The sequence below is a fragment of the Coffea arabica genome, chromosome 1e, assembly GCF_036785885.1.
Source record: "Coffea arabica cultivar ET-39 chromosome 1e, Coffea Arabica ET-39 HiFi, whole genome shotgun sequence".
Classification (NCBI taxonomy): domain Eukaryota; kingdom Viridiplantae; phylum Streptophyta; class Magnoliopsida; order Gentianales; family Rubiaceae; genus Coffea; species Coffea arabica.
Window position 1 is genome coordinate 8930954 of NC_092311.1, and position 19050 is coordinate 8950003.

Consider the following 19050-nt stretch of genomic DNA (forward strand, 5'->3'; position numbering starts at 1 on the left):
ACTTACATATTAGGTTCTTTGGTGAACTCTCTCGAGATGTTTCCCCCTATCAAACTTCAGGAGCAAGTGGATTCTTTTCGGAGTTGAACGGGTGAAAATTCTCTTTTTGATGGTGGACTGAAGTGCCAAAGAATTTGGTTGGTGTTGGACCAGGTGCGCCATGGGTTTGGCAGGAGGTCCGTTTGGTATTAGACCAAAGAGCCAAGGGTTAGCAAGGATCCAGAATATAATTTGGATGTTGAAGAAGAGTGGATCCATATTTGAGAGAAGAGGTAACCTTAGGTGATAAGGTAGGTTTACGTTGAGTATTAAAGTGAGCTCGAAGAAGGCTTGTAAATTTGGATTTAATGTGGGGTTACTCATAAAGGGGGAGATTTGTTAAGTTCATGATTAAAGGGTTAGTCCCACATTGGTCCGAGAGATAGAAAAAGGGCGATTAATATGTAACTAAGGGCCTAAGACTTAATGGTTTAAACTTTTGGGTCAGAGTTGAATTCCTGACTTATATATTAGACTCTTTGGTGGACTCTCTCGAGATGTTTCCTGATTACCAACATGATTTGTGATAACATCTCGTAGAATTTAATAAACCATATGGGTCATAATTAGAGGCAATCATGACTAAAGACAAGCCAAGATATTGCATGGCTCTCCTTTCTTTCAACGAAGGGACAGTGAAAACAACAGAAGCGAGAGCTGGTGGATGAAGAACACCCTTTACAATTTAAGCCATTTAAGCACATGAGATTTGTCCGTTACCACCTTGCTGGTAAAACTGACATGATTGCAAAGTACTGCTAAAGCCTGCTGTGGAACAACAGCTTGATATAATTACTTCAATTCCGTTGCATGGAGACTTTTCACCACTCATGAATTACCATCAAATTATGATATCATAAAGTATAGACAACATGCTAGCCTATGTGTTCCCCACATATGTTGTAATATATCTTCATGTAACAAAATGCAAATGATAATAGAAATTTATGCATAAATATATGCTTTATCTGTAGATTGAGTAGACATGGTTTCACCATCGAAGAAACAGTACTACAATGCTGAGATTGGTTGGTTTACTAGACACATATAAAGGTCGGAAGTTTATGTAATCATAAATGTCTAGAAGACCAAACGAATAATAATTAACCATACCATCATAATACCTGTCACTGAATCAGTTGAATCAGAGGCTCACTTTAATTTTATTCGGTCCAAGGTGGCTATATCCAAAAAAGAAAGAAAAAGAAAATAATTATCATGCGTTCTTCTAGAATACCAAGATATACTACAGTTAATTAAGTATTTTTATCTTGACATAGCTGTGTGAGATGAAACAGGTAAAATGGCAGAAAGGAAATTAGAAAAATATAGAAGATAAGTGGTCTAAACAGTCTAAATCACAATTGAAAAATTGATTTGCCAATTTCTTGCACCGTCTACCATTTGTAAGGTCATACTCAGACGTGCATGAATAGTTACAGGTAATAAAACTGTGTTATCAATAAACTTTTTTTAGCTGTATCATCGAGAAAATTACTTTTATATATCTATATGCTTTTTCTTCCAACATAATATTCCCTTTTTTATATCTCATAATAGGAGGGCAGAATGTCCTAATCATGTCATCAAGTAAAGTTAGTGCCCAAAACTATAAAATTCTTACTGTTTTTTATCAACATGATTAACTTTACTTAGTGCAAACAAAAAAAATTAGTATGATTTGAATTGTTATATCGGTAGATTTATTATGATTGATGGACACTGAATTTGTTCATATTTGCAGTAGTTGATGAATATTATTATATTGCAGTAAAAGTATGTAAAGAAGTTTTTGAAAATTGGCATGGTAGTTGAACAATTAGAATACATTAATTTTCTAAAAGTAATATTCATGAATATGTAGGAATATTGCTAAACTTTTTGCTTGAGTTATTCCTACTTGTACAAATTCAAAACTAGTAAAAAAAATGTGCTAAGGCATGGGCTAATTACTAGTTAAAATACAAGAAGTTCATAAGGAATGTTTCTTACTATAACCTTTGGTCTATTTTCCTAACCTTTCATTCCTTACCAAGAATATTGCCCTCCCAAGTTTTTTACATAACTAAGCAAGTTTTCAAGCCTGACAGCCTAAGTCTAATGACTTGATAAAATTTTATCAAGCAATGTTCCTTCTTTTCCACCGAGACGCTCCTTAAAAAAGGTCTAAACCATTGCAAGCAACATTTTTGTGACCTTTTATAGTTGAAGACATTAAGAAGTACTAAGTATGAACGGAGAGAAGGTGCATTAGTTTAAATAGAATTTTGAAAGGTTAATCGCAGTTAAAAGTTCAAATTTAGTAAACGCTTATCAATATCAATATTTGTAAACTGTTTGTCTTAGTATTTCAGGATTATTCTTGCCATTCTATTTTCATTTTTTTCTCAATCAATATTTTATATCTGTGTGTGTGTGAACTTAATCATCAATTAATCTTTTGTCTCCTCATTAACTTTTATTTTCTCCTTAAAACAAAACGATATAATATATATATATATAATAAACTGTAATCATCATAAATTGATAATATCACAATATGAGATAATCAACAACAAAATTCAATTATAAGGGCATAAAGGGGATAATAAAAATTAATACACAAGGATGCTTATTTTTAAAAAATCAAGACCCATCCTACTTATATAAAGCGTAATAGATTTATAAGAGCAATAGATTATAGATGGATCAAAAGCCAAGCGAATGAGCGGTGTTGGGCTTGTTCAATGGGACCATCTCAGAGGTTGTGAAAGTTTAAATGTCATGGTTGAAGGGTCTGCAAACACACCTGCAGGCCCATGCCCATCTCATCTATCCTGCACTAGCTGAGATTGGTTTCAATGTTGCTTGACTGTATGGCGGACATTTAACTTGGTTGTTGTCTACATTTTATCAATGTTTCAATTACTCAATCAAATCAAAGATTGATTGTGGATGTCGAGGTAGAAAGTTTTTGGATGGTTGTTTGGTTATCATCCATAAGAGCTGAAATGTATAGTTTGATTACAGTACATGAGTTCCACGCTCGCTAGGGCTCTGCTTGGACTGTCCAATTTGCCAAAAACTAGTTTTATTTTTAAAATCAACAGTAACAAATTCCAAAAATGCTCTAAAAATATATAATTTCAAATACACCTAACAAAAATAAATAAATAAATAAATAGTCTACCATCTCTTCCTTCTCCCACCTATCACCCACCGCCACCACCTCCCCTCCTCCACCACCATCATCACCCCTCTCCCCTCTCTCCTCCCTCTTCCTTCCTTTCCCTCCTCACCTTCCTCCTTCGTCCCTTTCTTTCTATCTACTCCCTCTTTTTTCTTCCCCTTCACTCCTTAGGGGTATGCATTAATTGAATCGAAAACTGTAACTCAGAAGTTTGAAGTCGAAATTTTTAGTAATTTGGACATTGGAATTTTTGAACAATTTCGCATTCAAATTCACCAATTTCAAATTCAATTTCATTTTGAATTAATTTCAGAATTCGGTAAACTACCAAAATTGCCGAATTTGACTTGGAGATTCCACGAACCACTTTATTTGTTTATTTTGTAGAAACAATGTTCAAACTTCAAAACCTGTAAGTGTAGGATGTTGACTGCTGGACGAGAAGATAGAAACTAAACTAAACTATTTTATTTCCTAATTATTTTAGTTTCTTGTTTTGGTTCCTATTTGTTTAGTTTCCATATTAGATTAGGAAATCTCAAGTTAGTTCCAAATAAGTTTTGTTGCAATTGTGTTTGTTTAGAAAACTTTGCAGCCTATGAATACTATTACTATAGTCAATTGTTATTTGAAGAGTTGAGTTGAGTTTTAAAGAATTGAGTTAAGTCAAGTCGTAAGATAGAGGGAAAGCCTCTAAGAATTGGTATTTGTGAGTTATTGTAAGTGAAAGGCTATGACTTAATATTGTTACTATTGAATTTTGAATTAAAAAAGGGTTGTTGAGTATTTGTTGTATGTTTATTTTCCTCCTCTTTCCACATATTTTTATGTGTTAAAATTGCTTCCGCCGTGCGTATGTTTTTCTTATTGCCAACAAGTGGTAGCAGACTTCTGGATTTTGATCCTGAGATTTATTTGTGAAATTAAATTATGGATCCATATTATTTACAATGTTGTGCTATTTTTATCTTTGATGGTAAAAACGAATTTCAAGTTTGGGTTATGATGATGAAAATGTTTTCTTGAGCTATTGGAATTTGGGATATAGTCCAAATAGGATTCAGTAAACCTACAGAAGATATGAAATTATCGAGCAATGTAATTAAAGAGTTAGAGAGAAATAAACATTCGGAATGTAAGGCATTCCATTATCTTAGTATAAAAGTTAAGTTGCATGTAGTTAAAAAATTCATACATGCAAAGATGGCAAATGGGGCTTGGAAAATTTTGATGAATTCTTATTATGGCCATGGTGTAGAAGAAATTTTGTGACGAGAAAGAAGAAAAATTTTTTTTGGATGAGGTAGAGAAAGAAGAAATTGTAGAAATTGTGAGTGCACACGAAGTTGAAGAATTTGTGATTTAAAAGAAAATTTCACATGTGGTTGAAAAAGAAAGTAAAAATCACTAGTGAGAAATTCTTGATTTTGTTGGAATTGATGAATTTTTTGAAGAGAAAAATCAACTAGTGGAGTTGACTGATATCAATTATGGAATGGATGATTTAATTGATGATTTTCACATTGTTTTAATGGATGGGATTGTACAAATGGACAAATTAAAGCAAAAAAAATGGCGAAGTTGAAATCTTTGGTGGTAATGTATGATTTTGCATTGTTGGTAATGTGGATGAATTAAATTATAGAGCATGCAACCAAGTATGGGTAAACATGTTTGAATTTTTTGACAAATTTTGACAAAGGAGAGCAAGCAAAAAAATTGTTCGAGAATACAAGTTCAGTCCGCTGACACGCTGACACACGTGAAGATGCAGTTGAAGACCAATCATAAGTTAGGGTTGAATGTTGTGCTTACTGCGATTGAACTTTTCATAGATATTCAAGATCGAGATGGCATTAGAGATGACCATAATGAAGAGTTTAATTTAAGGGAGGTAATGATCGAAACTAAACCAGGCTATTTTATTTCCTAATTATTTTGGTTTCTTGTTTTGGTTCCTGTTTGTTTAGTTTCCATATTAGATTAAAAAATCTCAAATCAATTCCCAATGAGTTTTGGCTTGTAATTCTGTTTATTTAGGAAGCTTTGCATTCTATATATACAACTAGTGTAGTAAATTATTATTTGAAAAGTTGAGTCGAGTCAAGTCATTAGATAGAGAAAAAGCCCTAAAAATTGTTATTTGTAAGTTATCGTAAGCGACGGACTACAAATTGATATTATTATTGTTGAGTTTTGAATTAATAAATTTTTGAATATTTGTTGTGTATTTATGCTCCTCCTCTACCAACATATTTTCATATATGTTAAAATGGCTTGGCTGTGTTCGCGTATTTTTAGTGCCAACAAAAGATCACATTGCAGAATTGATAAACAAGCAACTATTTACTCAAAATCCACCAGATGCAAGCTAATAGATAATTAGAATTAGATATAGTCTAAGTTGAGTTTTAAATCTATGAGCCACAAGCATTTTCAGTAACAGAGGATCTCAATCCAATGGTTTTGGTGGCAAGGCATTCAGCAGTGTGTGGTTATTGCTGGTTTTGTGTTAGACTACAGTAAGAATACGACGTCCTATATTGAGTTTTTTTGGCATTAGTCAGATAGGAAGAAGATGAGTTACTCAAATGTGTCCAAAATGTCGCTCATGAAATGATTTCTGGCACACTTTACCCAATGAATAAATGTACAAAATGTCCAAAATTATAGGCATTCGGTTGTGTGTGCCTGTGGTTATTGATTGTCTGTGGCGCACTTTACTCAATGAATAAATACCCATTAGCGCTATACGTTTGAGTTGCCAAAGTCAACATTGTCAAATCCACCAATGTTTAAGAAAACTAGATATGAGAACTACAAGTTGTATGTTTTCTCTAATTCTTTTTTCTGTTAGAAGATTTATCGTTTATTTCTCAAATCGCAACTTGCTCACAAATTTTCTAGAAATCATTGTCCAGGTGTAAGAAAAGTTGCTGCTGTTTGCAGGTACTCTTTGTTAGATGTAATTGCGCACAACAATTGTTCAGTTGGATTAGAGTGATATTGTCATATCCCTAATTTACAAAATATTTCAATCATGAGGAATTTTGTAGGAATTCAACATTATATTTTTCTTAAAAAAAGTTTGGATGGATTCATTTCGATCACCATTACAGGTAAGAACATGTTTCCGAAATCATAACTCGCTCACAAGGATTCTTATAAATTGTCCACGGATACAGTTCCCATATCGATAATGAAATTTGAACACACAACATTTTGTAAGAAATGTATCCATTTTTACCAATTGAACCACCTTTTATTGGCAGAAATTCTACAATATATAATATTATAAATTCCAGGATATAAAAGTGTACGTGGACATATTTCAATTATGAAAAAAAAGGAATAAGTGATCTTATTCTATCAAGACTCGTCTCAGTCAAATATGCCTAAGAAATGACAAAATCCGTCTGGTTAACTTCACCAGCTGGTAATTTTCCTAATTAGTATGAGCACATACAGGCCAGAGATGTGGTCAAACCAAAATCAATGATGAAAACGACGTGCTCTAAGCATATAACTCTATATAAATCCACATGTTGGAACTTGGAACATTACAAACTAAGAAAATACCCAAAATACCAATCATCGACCAAGAAACTCAAATTCTTTGGCCATGGATTTTCTTCGCAGCCTATTATCTCAATGGCTGCCTCCTCTTCTTCTTCTCTATGCTTCTCGACTTCCATTTCATCAGCTATAGACCATCCCCACAAAATACCGAGGCTCGGTCCAATACGGAGAACAAACCTTCGAGACCCTGAGAATGCTATAACTGAAGCTTCTCTTTCAGAAGATTTCAAGACATATTTTTTTGAGCAGACGCTAGACCACTTCAATTATAACCCACAAAGCTATACCAAATTCAACCAAAGTTATGTGATCAATTCAAAATTCTGGGTGGTGCCAGTTCGAACTCTTCAATCTTGGCATATCTTGGCGCCGAAGCTCCGTTGTCTGAAGATCTAGAATCTATTGGTTTTCTTACTGATAATGCTCCACGGTTTAAGGCTCTCCTTGTCTACATAGAGGTAAAGTACTATCATGACATCTTTCAAATCCTCTTTCTTAACTTACTATATTATTAATAAACTATAGATACTCAATAAACTCAGGACTCTTGATTTTCCTTTTCAGCATAGGTTTTATGGAAAATCTATACCACTTGGATCAATGGAAAATGCCATTAAAAATAAGACTATACGGGGTTATTTCAAATTGGCTCAAGCTTTAGCTGATTATGCAGAGATTTTACTGCATGTAAAAGACAAATTTTCTGCTCAAAGTTCTCCGGTTATCGTTGTTGGTGGATCGTACGGAGGAAGTAAGTGCTAATTTGCCATGCATTTTTTTTTCGTTTTTTTAGTATCCTGCATTATCATGCTCCACCGCCCCCCCCCCAAAAAAAACGTATTGGTGTTGAAATGTTTCTGATTTCAACTTGGCAGTGCTTATGTCGTGGTTTCGGCTCAAATATCCTCATATTGCCCTTGGTGCTTTAGCCTCAACAGCTCCAATTCTTTATTTCGATCATATCACTCCTCAACATGGTTACTATTCCATTGTGATCAAGGACTTTAAGGTAGTGAAAACGTTGTTCATGCTTTCAGTTTATCTAATCATTACATTAATTATTATATGTCAAGAGTTTTGAGAATAATTTTGTCATGTTAATTACAGGAGAAAAGTGAGCACTGTTGCCAAATTATAAGAAAATCATGGCCTGAGATTGACAAAGTTGCTTCTAAACCAAATGGTCTCTCCATTCTCAACAAAAGATTCAAGACTTGCTCGTAATCCATCCTCTTTGCTTTCGTTCATTTTACCAATCAAGACGTTCTGATAAAATAGACTAGGAAGGGAATGCCCGCGTATCACGTGGGTGTTTGGTGCTTGTGGTTAAAGAAAATTTTACGGTAGTTCAAGTGAATATCAAAAAACTCACGCACATTGAGTAACAATATGAAGTAACAAAATATCTAATGTATACTGGGAGATGGAGAAGGAAATTATGCATGCTATCTTGCTTGGTTCATATATTTTGAAACAAACACGTGTATATGAGCTTTTCATTAACAAGACTAAATGAATTTTAAATAGATACCCTAACGATTCAGAGAATGGCAATAAACAAAGTGATTATCCACTTAAAGATGCATCTACACAACATTCTTGTTGATGAAAGTAGCCAACTTGTTTAGCAACGACAAAGCCTAGCCTCGAAAGGTTTGGTTCCATCAGAGGATTCAACAATGGATCATCAACCCCTATAGATTTTGGGTGAACATAATGCCAAATGCACTTAACATAGGCATTCGCCTATAATTTCGTTAACTCAATACTGATTAGATCTTTCCCCCAAAATAAGGACAATTGAGAAAAATCACATCAAAATCGAAGTCGTCTAGTATCTCCAGCCAAACCCTTGATGCCATATTATGTGCTAAATTGCCACAAGCACTATCCCTACCAAAAATACCCTATCAAAGCCAGCATAATCCCTAAGCCATACCTTAGGACCCTTGCCATTTGAATGAGGGACAACCCAGTTGACTGCAATCTAAGAATCTTCATAAGCAATAGGCAAAGGATGCTCAGGGGCGAGCCGATAGTTAATTGAAACTGCTACAACACCAGCTTCTGCAACTACTACATTAAGATGCGCGTGATATGTAGGAGAGAAGGCAGATTTGATCAAATAGCCTCCACCATATAAGTAGACCAAAAGAAGAAGTTTTGTATCTCCAAACCTATTCCAACAAAACCACACGATTTAAATTGTATAGAACAACCAACTTTATGGAGAAACAATAATATCAACATTAAATTGCGCTAACAGAGTATCCAATTTTGGAATGAAAGCATTTAGCTAACAATAGAAATTACGATTTTACAAAGCAAATCATACCATTAAAAAAAAGAATGAAACCTCACCTCAAGTTGAACCACCAAGAATAGCTTCACCAGAGAACCATATTGAAATCCAGAGTACCATGACAATACAAATAAGAATTTACCGGAAGACGAAAGGAACATAACGGAAGAATGTGAAGGGGCAGATATTTGAAGAATTGAAGTTGAAACTAATGCTCAATCATAAATTCCTTAATAAACCACATTGCCCTTGCTTTAATTGAGATGAAAATGACGTTTGAAGTTCTTCCAGTTATAATAGCAAAGTAACAGTAATAATTGATACAAACCACAATGAATGTCTCTGCAAGGACATTTAAGTAATTACACCAATAAAGAAGCTTATGGGTTGTACCCATTGTAGAAAAGATGACCAAATAATCTCACATTCCCAAACTACCCAAACCTTTGAACAAATCATCACTGCATCTTTTAGAATACAAGGACATTTCAGTAAACATAATAATACACATGTTATCTAAAGTAGTACCTAATACTATAACTACACTCAAAACAACCTCACAATCCCAAAATACCCCTACTCTTGCGGTTGAAATTCAAAATCATTCTTTGACCCAAACTCATTCTTATATAGTACAAGGAAATAGTCAAGCCAATATATAACTAGTCATTATCATACATGTACTGATAATTTGCTTTATTCATGATCATTTAGGTATTAGTAATGGGCTTTATTTGCTAGGTATGACGTCTAATGATTAAGGAGAAGCGTTTCACGCGTATTTTATTTTAATCCAACTAATTACCTTACCATCTTAGATTGACATTACATTAGCTGGTAGTTTGGCCCCCAATTAAAAGCCATTTTGAGTTATATTATAAGTTTTTTTTTCTCTTTTTTTTTTAAAAAAAAGGATTAATAGTAGTTTTCCCACTTATCTCCTTGATGACTCAAATCATGACCTAATGGTTATAAGTGAAACGTCTTATCAATTAAACTGCACTTCATTGTCTGATTATATTTATAAGTTGTCAACATTTTTCTATCAATTTTATTTGTTGTTTCTAAAGTAGATTACACAAACTTTAAAGCAAAACTTGTGCACAAGTACATTAATCATGTAGGTGTACCCAACCCTACATATGTATAGGATCAAATTAGTAAAACATGAATAAAAATAAGGGATAATTTCAGAAACCTCCGCTTAGGTTTCTAATAAATTTCACTTGGCTCCCCTAAGGTTTCAAAAATTACACCTACCTCCCTTGTCCATTTAAAATGGCAATACTAACCTTAATATTTTTAATAAAACTCTCTTGTTGCCATGTTTATGCAAAGGATGGATTTTATAATTTTTTTTACCATTTTCCTTCTTATTCATTTCTCTTCTAGTATTTCATTAGAAGTATCGAAGAACTATCAATATTGTCCCTAATATCTATCCAAATTAAATGTTGAACTAGTAATATTTTTTTGATAACTTTTAATATCCTCCAATTTTTTTTGTAGCTCTTTTTTTGGGTATCAAAATCAAGGATAAGTCAACAATGATTAAAAACAAATGGCCCAAAATCATTACCAAATTATGATGGTTCTTCCGCTAAACTAGTCCCTAAATTTTTATTAAAACAATAGTCCATAAACTTTAAAAGAAACAAAATAGCACTTTCTTCTCTATCTTAAAAAGAATTTATATTCCCAATAAAGCACTATGAAAAATACCTATTATAGCAAAAGATTTATTGTTATAGTTGATTATTAAATAACAAATATTAGTATGAAAAACTTGATACTCTTTTTGCTTAGAAGAACAAATTGAATTTTGTAAGATAAGGGCATTTTAGGATATTCATTAAATTTTTTACTCTATTTTAAAGTTTGGTTATCAAAGTGTCAAATCAAGGGAGATAAGTATAATTTTTAAAACATCAAGGGAACTAAGTGAAATAGTAAGAAACCTCAAGGCAGGTTTCTGAAATTATCAATAAGAATTTGTTTAATGAAATGTCCTTCTTTTTTAATTTCAGGCCTTTGAATAGCTCGTCTGAGCTTAAGGATTACTTGAATTATGTGTACACATTGGCTGCTCAGTACATCTCACCTTCGAATTATCCCGTCACTGAAATTTGTAATGGCATAGACAAAACACCTAAAGGAACTGATATTCTTGGCCGTATTTTTGCTGGTGTTGTTTCTTACAAAGGTGATAACTCATGCTATGACCCATTGGAACATGCCTATCCCAGCGAAGCATGTATCGGATGGACTTGGCAAGTAAGTTTCTCTAGACTCTCGTTTCCATTTTATTTTAACTTTTTCTTTTTTTCCTTTTTTTTTTGGGTGAAAAGACATATTCACTTCATTTTTATTTTTCATTTTTTGGCGGCTAAGCTAGGTCCTGATTAGTGGTGTTAGCAAGATAATTAAGTGGTGTACTCGATAGGAGAAAGGGACAGATTAGACGATTCGGGGGGAGAGGGAGTGTAAGTGTGAGATTTTGAATTCGAATCCTTCTACTTACACTATTAAAAGAAAAAAAAAGTTGTGTACTCGAGCCTATATGGCCCTAGAAACCATTTTCACTTGAAAAGTTTTTTCTTTTTATTTTTTTTAATAGACTTGTAGTGAGATCGTGATGCCCATTGGGTGTGGCAGCAATGCAGACGGGATCCTCTATCCATTATATCTATCCATTTTCCTGTCCAATGTAAACTACGTAGTTCCATGTATTAATACTGCTGATGTGGCACATAATATTGAATGCGTATTTAGGGGGTGTTTGGTAAATGGGTTTCAAATTCAATAATATCCCCAAATAATGTTTGTTTATGCCTAATTGTATCCATAGTCTTCTACTTTGGAATTTCACGCCGTATGATTCAGATGAGATTAAGCAAGCATTTGAGGACGAGATTATTGAGTTTTTAAGAGTTACAGTTATGTGCAGCCACGTTGATTCAAAAAGTAAGTCGTCCATACTAAAATTAAATTTGACACCCATTTACCAAACACCCTCTAAATATGCATCCAATGTTATGTGCCACATCAGTAATATTAATAAGTAGAACTATATAGTTTTGCATTGGATAGAAAAAATAGACAAATATAATGGACAGAAAATCCCATCTAGGCAGCAATGATACAATGTTCCCACCTTCACCTTTCATCCTACCAGATTTCATTGAGTATTGCAAAAGTTCATATGGGGTCTTATCTCGACCTCATTGGATCACTACTTATTATGTATGTCATGTAGTGTTGTTCTTGGTTATTTTCTTTGTCATTTGTTCATATTTTTCCAAATAGAAAATTCTAACTTAGTTATTAAAATCACTTTCACTTTTTTCATTCTTGATTCTCATATACAAATTCAACAAATTGTAGGACATAAAATTGGTTTTCCAAAGATTTGGAAGCAATATCATATTCTCCAATGGATTGAGGGATCCTTATAGTAGTGCGGGATAAATGAATAAGACATTTTTACTTTTCCTTGTTTATTGATTTCTTTGTACATTTTAATACTTATGGCTTCTTAAGCTTAATTGTTTGATTTCTCAATCACAGATGCGAGAGAACTTATCCAGCAGCCTTCTTGCTGTTTTCAGTCCAAGTAAACTTTAACTCGATCCACTACTGCTTTTTATATCTTCTCAAGGATTCTTCTTGATTCGGCATGCTATTTCCTCCCAAGTATAACCAAATTAAGTGCTGATGCCATTTTAAAATACATGAGCCGCATGTTTTTGTGCCTTTAGTATGTGGGTTGTGGGCTTCCATTAGATGATTGATGACCATTTCGGAATGATTTTTTGCAGGATCGCATTGCCTGGACATACTGCCTGCAGGAAAAAGTGATCTGTCCTGGTTGGTTGCTCAAAGGAAAATGGAGGTTGAGATCATTGAAGGATGGATCAAACAGCATTATGCTGATCTTTATGCCATTAGAAAACAAAGAGATGCTTAAATCATGAAACTTTTTTTACGTTTAAAACAGATAGAATGCCAATCTTGAATTGTTTAGAATTACATAGAATGAATTAAAGATGGAAGAATGATTATTGACCAAATGCCCCACTTTTTCTTTTATTTTCTTTTCTTTTCTCCTTTTTTTTTATAATTTAAGGCACCAAATGATTCCCCAATAACATCATGATTCATATAACTGAAAAAAATAAATTCCAACATCTTAGTCTTAATAACATCTGTTTTACATGATTTACACATCACATGGAACCTATCTCTGTATTTCTAGGGTTCCATGTGGTTTCATACGGAACATCAAAGATTCAAAAAACAATAGAACAAAATTGACAAATCAAATAGCAATGAGGATAATCCTCATTGAAAAAGGCGGTCTGGAGAGGTAACTTGTAGGTTCTTCCATCAGTTTGATATGTAATGAGAAATTTGTTAGGACTACTATAATTTCCATTCAGGGTTCTTTTGTTTAATTTTTTTCCTTTTCTTTTTAGCTTCGAAAATTCCTTTTACAATCAACAAAGCATCTTCTTCTACTTGATTAGCTTATTATATAAGATAAAATATTTTACCATTTTCATATTAGCATTGATAGTGGAGGCAGAAGACTGTAGCCAGATTTTACTATTTTGAACTGGAATAAAATTCTGGTTTAATTAGAATTAGGGAGTGAAACTGATGGTCATGATGTGTTGCCAGCGTCATTTAGTCATACCTTTTTAACATTCAGATGCTAAAATAAAGCATTTTTGAAGTGGTATAAAATTTTGCTTTAATTAGAACTAGGGAGTGAAATTGATGGTCATGATGTGTTGCTAGCGTCATTGAGTCATACTTTTTTAACGTTTAAGAGTTTTAGTGTTACAAATGCAAAACCGTATACAATCCACTGTTAATGTTCTATAACAACCTCGCCCTAAATCACCTCCAGTGTCTGGTTCCAACATCATGACCTCTTAGCAGCCTCAATTTCTGAGAGAATCGATGGTGGATTGATTGGGTCGACAATAAATTGGAAGCAATGAGAATGAATTTATATTTGTATCTCAAACTCTATTAAATATTTTAAGTCTTTTTCTTTTACAGTTTTTTTTTTTTTAGTGTAAGTGGGAGGACTCAAACCCGAGACCTCTTGTTTACACTCCCTCCCCCTGTACCACCCAACCCAACCTCCCCCTATTAAATATGTTAAGTCATGTATACAATGTATGTGCACAAGTAACAGAAAAGAAAAAGTAACTTGGGATGCAACGTCAACACAGCTCAAATATTTACCAAAGTATGATAAAAACTTTAGGCTATAGTATTCAAGTTAGAAGATTTTTCGGGATGACTGAATTCCAGATTGGTGTTTATCGTTACACCAAATCAGCCAGACACACACAAAATGTTGGAAATTTAATTACACAATGCTTAAAAAAAACTCAAAAAGCCCAATCTAACGATGTATTTTTTCTAGATGTAACTCAAGTTTAAATTCAAGATTCAAACTATGTTATGTGTATTGAGTGATGTGTATAATCTGTGTACATATATCATTTTTCTTCTTAGATTAGTACACAAACTATTTAATATGTTTGTCTAATGAGTGCTCCTAAAGGACTGATTATGTGTGCTGCAAGTATTAATGCTTTAGTTTTCTAGAGCAGATAAAATTAAGTTTTAAATTGTATACATATATAAGGGAGACTAATGTGAATATGTAGAGTGTAGATGGAATAGGGTGTATCAATTGCAATCCAATGTCTACCGCATAGATGGGATGGCTTGGGTTAACCATTACGGCCAGATAAATACTCGAGTAATATTCCCAAATATCTTACATATAGATGGTAAGCTTCGAAACGTACAAGTTATAATTACAGTACAAATAAGTTTTCTTTTTCTTTGTTTTTTTTTTTGTGTAAAGAAAAAACCATAGTGGGATATTCCATATTATTAGTTTCATGTTGTTAAAATATCGTATGGTTGTTCTTGGGTAATGGGAGGAAGTTTTCTGAAAAACCACAAAAAGACTTCATTTAAACTGAAGGCTGTTAGATTAATTACTTATTATGGCCTACATGATCACATAAATGGGAGGAAGTTTTCTGAAAAACCACAAAAAGACTTCATTTAAATTGAAGGCTGTTAGATTAATTACTTATTATGGCCTACATGATCACATAAATGTATAAGTAATAAAAGTCCCGCATACATTGAAGAACAAATACCGGATAGAATCAAAATATCATGACCAAAGTCACGTACCAAATTAATAAGTAACAAGATTCAATGACCAAATTCATGAATAAATGAATTTATCTATACATTTATGAAACTTTACATAAATAAATGTATATACATTTATGACTATGTATATACATCCCTGAAATAATTGATTAATGGTAAGATTTATCTTATCAAGTAGAAAGAATTAATGGGTCTTATTAATAATTAATAACGGGATGGATCACTTATACATCTATAAATAGGCTCTTGGTTCCTCTCTCCATTCAATGAGTTTGTGAGAATTATCCCATAACGAGAGCAAACATAAGAGAAAGTAGTAAAGAAAAGATCAAGACTTGAAACCATATAACTCCAAGTAGAGACATAATCAATGGCACAAGATATATCTTAATCCTCTTTGTTCATGCTTTGTAAGTCATGGTAGAAAATTTTAATCTTATTTTCTAACAAACTACTCTTCAATAGCTGCCCTGGCTGGAGCATCAACAAATCGTTATCGTCATTGTCCTAGCCAGGGTTCAAGTCGTTGCTATTGTGTTAGTCTGGGTTCGAGAACTGGTAGCCACACTTAAATACAACATTTAGAGCTTGTTGTGGCAAGCTGCATTGATTGGATGGTCCATGTCAAGTCAGCACAATGGTCTCAAAGGAGATGATGTGTCATGATGCGTCATCAATGAATCCCACATTTCAAGTCAATGATAGGGCAACTTTGATGATATGGCAAAGCCATGTCACCATGGGGCTTGCTTATAGTGAGATGGCAACACCACTTCATCTTAGGGACGTATAATAGATAGATGATGAATTATCTACTTTTATTGTAAGTCATTTGAAAAGTAACTAATGCCTTTCTTATGAATTAAATAGCAGTTGTATCCCTCTGATAAATTAGATTTCGACACCTAAATTTAAAATTTTTACAATGCCCTTTTCCAAAAAAAAAAAAAAACAGATATTATATTATAACAAGATTTTGAAACTCCATTTACCTATATATTTATAAACTTGATATATTTTATGATAAAATTTTATGTATTGCTCCCTCTCTTATCCCTGGCAACCCTCCTCCCCTAGGAGAGTGAAGGAAAAGAAGGAACGGAGAGGGACAATGGTGGCAGTGGAGGAGGGGAGGTGGTGGTGGATTGATAGGGTGTGAAGTATAGTGATTTTATATGTGTAACTTGTCAGTTAATTATGTTTTTAGTGCTTAATTTGAATGGAAACTGCCTAATTTGAATATTTGTCAGTTTCTATAGGAAAAATATGCAATCGAGTAAGGAACAAGTAAGATCCTGTGGATAGTCCGACTGATTAATAATTTAGTTTTTATCAGTAGGTTTCGTGATCGATCCCGTGTGTTATCTCGTTGTGCCTTAGAATAAGTCTCTACACGGTTTTAGGGATTTAAGTAAAAAAAAAAAAAAAGAATACCTTTAAGCAAAAAAAAAGTAGGGAACAATTGGCAAATGCGACAAAAGTGGGAAAAAGCCAAAGGGAAGTCCGATGCCAGATTTATTGCCAAATGTATCACCCCATTTCCACTGACACGAATCTCATATATCCAACATCTAGATCATAGATTTATGATGAAAATTTTTACCAAAAAGAATAATAAATAGATAAAAATTTTAAACACTAAGTCTTTTTTTTGGTGGGGGGGAGGGGGTTTCAACTGGAGGCCTAACTACCAATTACATAATAATAGCACAATCAAGGAAACATTCATAAAATTTGTTGATAATAGAGGCTTAGGAAATAAAGCGCCCCAAATTGCAAATTCAAACTCATCTTTTCTAGGAGATCAATGCAGGAATTGCCTTTTCACCAGTATTGAGAACGCTTGCATTGGCGGTTGCTACTTAGAAGTTCCCAATTTTCTAACATCAGGTTGAAAACTTATGATGAGCATCTGCATAATTGACAAGTTGAATGTTTATGTGAGTGTTCGACACAACTTCAATATGTTGAAATATAATTTTTAGTAAGTTGAATCAAACTAAATACTTAGCGTTGAAACTTTGTTCATATAATATATGAACAAAGCTTTTAATGACTCAAATCAAATTAAATATTTAGTGTTCCAACTTTATTCATATAATATATGAAAGGATCTTGAGCTCAATTCGAGTATTATTTATAATCGAACATCTTTTTAACTCAAACAAGTTGAACACGATCCTGTGAAAAATTCAATTCATTGAAAGTTCTATGTCAAGGTCCCAAATGCCATGCCAAAGTGCTTACAATTCAATTGCCAAGCTAGATGCATTCCCCGTGTTTCCGGTAAAACCCATTAGCCAATGTCGTTGATCATTTCGGAGAACGCCCCGCCACAGGCTACACCAAGCCAAGGTGTCCTAATTCCCAAAGCCAATCCATGAATGCTGAGTTTTAGCCCAACCTAGTTGACGAAAATTTCACCTTGGAAAAACATCCTTCTTTCTGGTTTGGATTGCTATTTTTAGAATTTTTTGTAGAAAAATGTGATGATTTGACATATATGAAATAAAAAAATAATATTCAAAAAAGCATAAAATTTTTCTGCTAAAACCCACAATCCAAACAAATTTTTAACTTTGAAGTCTGATGCCCAATCTCCAACAAATTTTCAACTATCAGGCCCAACCATGTAATGATGCAAATTCGAGATGGGCCTAGATGCGACTTCAGAAGGAATCTGAAACCTTCTTGAAGTACCGAATACTGTGTTTTCATTTCGGCCATTTCTTTTTCACTAGTCCATATTCATGGGACTAGGCCTGTCAACGGGCCGGGTCAGGGTCGGAATTCATTATTCCAGACCCCAGACCCGGCACACTATATCGGATCCGGATCCGACCCGTTTACTCGACGGGTCTTTTACTCTAGTTCCGGATCCGGATCCGGGTCTACTCGAAAAAAAACTAACAAAATTTATAATTCCTAACAAAAATGAGAAAAAAAACATATATTTATAAACTAATTTCTAACTAATACAAAAAAAATCAAATTAACCTTACTCAAATACATCACCTTAATCAAATTATATTGATTAGGATCCGGGTCCAATTATATTGATTACTCAAATACATCATCCTAATCAAATTATATTAATAAATATATATTTTAAATTATTAATCCATTTGTATTTGAATCCGGGTCCAATACGGGTCGGAATATTATATTCCGTATCCGACCCATTTTTTTGTTTGATAAAACGGATCCGGATCCGGGTCCGGATAACGGAATTAAATCCCTACCCATACCCGGATAAATTTGACGGATCCGGTCCGGGTACGGGTCTAGACCCGGACCGTTGACAGCCCTACATGGGACCAAAAAAAAAAAAGAGAAAGAAAAAAATCTCCATATTCACATTTTTTTTCATTGTTATTGCCACTCAATTATTCATCAATGTTCCCCTTCTTAATACTTATATACCATGTCAATTAGGTAACAATATCCCTATTCAATCTCCATTCATTTTTGCTATCAATTACTGCATTTCAACAACTATTTCGTTATGAGATTGTAATTGAAATTAAAATTTTAAGTATTTTGTTTATTCACATAAATAAAATGAAGGAATTATGATGTAAAATACGAGTATCTATAATCTAATTAAAATTGTTTTTTTAATCATTATTTATCAATGTTTTATCCAAATTTTTATTTACGACATCCATTAGGCAATAATATCCCTACTTGATCTTGCTATTTATTATTGCATTTTTAAAATAATAATATATTTAAAAAAATCAATTTA

At 33.3% G+C, this 19050-nt stretch overlaps 1 pseudogene; it reads left to right on the forward strand.

Moving 5' to 3' along the window:
* Positions 1-6859: 6859 nt before the first annotated feature.
* Positions 6860-13056, forward strand: LOC113691123 (uncharacterized; annotated as a pseudogene).
* The last annotated feature ends 5994 nt before the right edge of the window (positions 13057-19050 follow it).